Raw genomic sequence first — 5,265 nt, 5'->3', positions numbered from 1 at the left:
TAGGGTTTCAAACTAGGGTTTTACATTAGGGTTAGGGTTTCAAAATAGGGTTTTACATTAGGGTTAGGGTTTCAAAATAGGGTTTAACATTAGGGTTAGGGTTTCAAACTAGGGTTTCAAATTAGGGTTAGGGTTGCAAACTAGGGTTTTACATTAGCACTAGGGTTTCAAACTCGGGTTTCAAATTAGGGGTAGGGCTTCAAACTAGGGTTTTACATTAGGGTTAGGGTTTCAAACTAGGGTTTCAAATTAGAGTTAGGGTTTCAAACTAGGGTTTTACATTAGGGTTAGGATTTCAAACTAGGGTTTCAAATTAGGCTTAGGGTTTCAATCTAGGGTTTTGTTTTAGGGTTAGGGTTTCAAACAAGGGTTTTACAATAGGGTTAGGGTTTCAAACAAGGGTTTTACATTAGGGTTAGGGTTTCAAACAAGGGTTTTACATTAGGGTTAGGGTTTCAAAACAGGGGTTTTAAATTAGGGTTAGGGTTTCAAACTTGGGTTTTACATTAGGGTTAGGGTTACAAACTAGGGTTTTTTATGAGGGTTAGGGTTTCAAACTAAGGTTTCACATTAGAGTTAGGATTTCAAACAGGGGTTTCAAATTAGGCTTAGGGTTTCAAACAAGGGTTTCAAATTAGGGTTAAGGTTTCAAACTAGGGTTTTACATTAGGGTTAGGGTTTCAAACTAGGGTTTAACATTAGGGTTAGGGTTTCAAACTAGGGTTTCAAATTAGGGTTAGGGTTACAAACAAGGGGTTTTACATTAGGGTTAGGATTTCAAACTAGGGTTTCAAATTAGGGGTAGGGTTTCAAACTAGGGTTTTACATTAGGGTTAGGGTTTCAAACTAGGGTTTAACATTAGGGTTAGGGTTTCAAACTAGGGTTTCAAATTAGGGTTAGGGTTACAAACAAGGGGTTTTACATTAGGGTTAGGGTTTCAAACTAGGGTTTTACATTAGGGTTAGGGTTTCAAACTAGGGTTTTACATTAGGTTTAGTGTTTCAAACTAGGGTTTTACATTAGGGTTAGGGTTTAAAAACAGGGGTTAAAAATTAGGGTTAGGGTTTCACACTAGGGTTTTACATTAGGGTTAGGTTTTCAAACTAGGGTTTTACATTAGGGTTAGGGTTTCAAACAAGGGTTTTACATTAGGGTTAGGGTTTCAAAACAGTCATTTTACATTAGGGTTAGGGTTACAAACTAGGGTTTTATATTAGGGTTAGGGTTTCAAACTAGGGTTTCAAATTAGACTTAGGGTTTCAATCTAGGGTTTTGTTTTAGGGTTAGGGTTTCAAACAAGGGTTTTACATTAGGGTTAGGGTTTCAAACTTGGGTTTTACATTAGGTTTAGTGTTTCAAACTAGGGTTTTACATTAGGGTTAGGGTTTCAAACTAGGGTTTTAAATTAGGGTTAGGGTTTCAAACTAGGGTTTCAATTTAGGGTTAGGGTTTCAAACTAGGGTTTATCATTAGGGTTAGGGTTTCAAACTAGGGTTTTACATTAGGGTTAGGGTTTCAAACTAGGGCTTATAATTAGGGTTAGGGTTTCAAACTAGTGTTTTACATTAGGGTTAATGCTTCAAACTAGGGTTTCAAATTAGGGTTAGGGTTTCAAACTAGGGTTTTACATTAGGGTTAGGGTTTCAAACTAGGGTTTTACATTAGGGTTAGGGTTTCACACTAAGGTTTTACATTAGGGTTAGGGTTACAAACTAGGGTTTCAAATTAGGGTTAGGGTTTCAAACTAGGGTTTTACATTAGGGTTAGGGTTTCAAACTAGGGTTTTACATTAGGGTTAGGGTTTCACACTAAGGTTTTACATTAGGGTTAGGGTTACAAACTAGGGTTTTACATTAGGGTTAGGGTTTCAAACTAGGGTTTTACATTAGGGTTAGGGTTTCAAACTCGGGTTTAAAATAAGGGTTAGGGTTTCAAACTAGGGCTTTACATTAGGGTTAGGGTTTAAAACTAGGGTTTCAAATTAGGCTTAGGGTTTCAAGCTAGGGTTTTGTTTTAGGGTTAGGGTTTCAAACAAGGGTTTTACATTAGGGTTAGGGTTTCAAACTATTGTTTTACATTAGGGTTAGGGTTTCAAACTAGGGTTTTACATTAGAGTTAGGGTTACAAACTAGGGTTTTACATTAGGGTTAGGGTTTCAAACTAGGGTTTTACATTAGGGTTAGGGTTTCAAACTATGGTTTTACATTAGGGTTAGGGTTACAAACTAGGGTTTTACATTAGGGTTAGGGTTTCAAACTAGGGTTTTACATTAGGGTTAGGGTTTCAAATTAGGGTTTAACATTAGGGTTAGCGTTTCAAACTGTTGTTTTAAATTAGGGTTAATGCTTCAAACTAGGGTTTTACATTAGGGTTAGGGTTTTAAACTATGGTTTCAAATTAGATTTGGGGTTTCAAACTAGGGTTTTACATTAGAGTTAGCGTTTCAAACTAGTGTTTTACATTAGGGTTAGTGCTTCAAACTAGGGTTTTACATTAGGGTTAATGCTTCAAACTAGGGTTTTACATTAGGGTTAGGGTTTCAAACTAGGGTTTTACATTAGTGTTAGGTTTTCAAACTAGGGTTTTACATTTGGGTTAGGGTTACAAACTAGGGTTTTACATTAGGTTTAGGGTTTCAAACTAGGGTTTCAAATTAGGCTTAGCGTTTCAAACTTGGGTTTTACATTAGGGTTAGGGTTTCAAACAAGGGTTTTACATTAGGGTTAGGGTTTCAAACTAGGGTTTAACATTAGGGTTAGCGTTTCAAACTAGGGTTTTACATTGGGGTTAGGGTTACAAACTAGGGTTTAACATTAGGATTAGGGTTTCAAACTAGGGTTTTACATTAGGGTTAGGGTTTCAAACTAGGGTTTCAAATTAGGCTTAGGGTTTCAATCTAGGGTTTTGTTTTAGGGTTAGGGTTTCAAACAAGGGTTTTACAATAGGGTTAGGGTTTCAAACTAGGGTTTTACATTAGGTTTAGGGTTTCAAACAAGGGTTTTACATTAGGGTTAGGGTTACAAACTAGGGTTTTACAATAGGGTTAGGGTTTCAAACTAGGGTTTTACATTAGGGTTAGGGTTTCAAACTAGGGTTTCAATTTAGGGTTAGGGTTTCAAACTAGGGTTTATCATTAGGGTTAGGGTTTCAATCTAGGGTTTTACATTAGGGTTAGGGTTTCAAACTAGGGCTTTACATTTGGGTTAGGGTTACAAACAAGGGTTTTACATTAGGGTTAGGATTTCAAACTAGGGTTTTGCATTAGGTTTAGGGTTTCAAACTAGGGTTTATCATTAGGGTTAGGGTTTCAAACTAGGGTTTTACATTAGGGTTAGGGTTTCAAACAAGGGTTTTACATTAGGGTTAGGGTTTCAAACAAGGGTTTTACATTAGGGTTTGGGTTTCAAAACAGGGGTTTTAAATTAGGGTTAGGGTTTCAAACTTGGGTTTTACATTAGGTTTAGGGTTTCAAACTAGGGTTTCAAATTAGGGTTTGGGTTTCAAATTGAGGTTTTACATTAGGATTAGGGTTACAAACTAGGGTTTTACATTAGGGTTAGGGTTTCAAACTAGGGTTTCAAATTAGGTTTGGGGTTTCAAACTAGGGTTTTACATTAGGGTTAGGGTTTCAAAATAGGGTTTAACATTAGGGTTAGGGTTTCAAACTAGGGTTTCAAATTAGGGTTAGGGTTGCAAACTAGGGTTTTACATTAGCACTAGGGTTTCAAACTCGGGTTTCAAATTAGGGGTAGGGCTTCAAACTAGGGTTTTACATTAGGGTTAGGGTTTCAAACTAGGGTTTCAAATTAGAGTTAGGGTTTCAAACTAGGGTTTTACATTAGGGTTAGGGTTTCAAACTAGGGTTTCAAATTAGGCTTAGGGTTTCAATCTAGGGTTTTGTTTTAGGGTTAGGGTTTCAAACAAGGGTTTTACAATAGGGTTAGGGTTTCAAACTAGGGTTTTACATTAGGTTTAGGGTTTCAAACTAGGGTTTTAAATTAGGGTTAGGGTTACAAACTAGGGTTTTACATTAGGGTTAGGGTTTCAAACTAGGGTTTTACATTAGGGTTAGGGTTTCAAACTAGGGTTTCAATTTAGGGTTAGGGTTTCAAACTAGGGTTTATCATTAGGGTTAGGGTTTCAAACTAGGGTTTTACATTAGGGTTAGGGTTTCAAACTAGGGCTTTACATTTGGGTTAGGGTTACAAACAAGGGTTTTACATTAGGGTTAGGGTTTCAAACTAGGGTTTTGCATTAGGTTTAGGGTTTCAAACTAGGGTTTATCATTAGGGTTAGGCTTTCAAACTAGGGTTTTACATTAGGGTTAGGGTTTCAAACAAGGGTTTTACATTAGGGTTAGGGTTTCAAACAAGGGTTTTACATTAGGGTTAGGGTTTCAAAACAGGGGTTTTAAATTAGGGTTAGGGTTTCAAACTTGGGTTTTACATTAGGTTTAGGGTTTCAAACTAGGGTTTCAAATTAGGGTTTGGGTTTCAAATTGAGGTTTTACATTAGGATTAGGGTTACAAACTAGGGTTTTACATTAGGGTTAGGGTTTCAAACTAGGGTTTCAAATTAGGTTTGGGGTTTCAAACTAGGGTTTTACATTAGGGTTAATGCTTCAAACTAGGGTTTTACATTAGGGTTAGCGTTTCAAACTAGTGTTTTACATTAGGGTTAGTGCTTCAAACTATGGTTTTACATTAGGGTTAGTGTTTCAAACTAGGGTTTTACATTAGGGTTAGGGTTTCAAACTAGGGTTTTACATTAGGGTTAGGGTTTCAAACTAGGGTTTCAATTTAGGGTTAGGGTTTCAAACTAGGGTTTATCATTAGGGTTAGGGTTTCAAACTAGGGTTTTACATTAGGGTTAGGGTTTCAAACTAGGGTTTAACATTAGGGTTAGGGTTTCAAACTAGTGTTTTACTTTAGGTTTAATGCTTTAAACTAGGGTTTTACATTAGGGTTAGCGTTTCAAACTAGGGTTTTACATTAGGGTTAGTGTTTCAAACTAGGGTTTTACATTTGGGTTAGGTTTAGAAACTAGGGTTTTACATTAGGGTTAGGGTTTCAAACTAGGGTTTTGCATTAGGGTTAGGGTTTCAAACTAGGGTTTATCATTAGGGTTAGGGTTTCAAACTAGGGTTTTACATTAGGGTTAGGGTTTCAAACTAGGGTTTAACATTAGGGTTAGGGTTACAAACTAGGATTTTACATGAGGGTTAGGGTTACAAACTAGGGTTTTTTATGAGGGTTAGGGTTTCA

Source organism: Vanacampus margaritifer, unplaced genomic scaffold (genome assembly GCF_051991255.1).
Source record: "Vanacampus margaritifer isolate UIUO_Vmar unplaced genomic scaffold, RoL_Vmar_1.0 HiC_scaffold_25, whole genome shotgun sequence".
Classification (NCBI taxonomy): domain Eukaryota; kingdom Metazoa; phylum Chordata; class Actinopteri; order Syngnathiformes; family Syngnathidae; genus Vanacampus; species Vanacampus margaritifer.
This window is presented reverse-complemented; position numbering follows the sequence as displayed.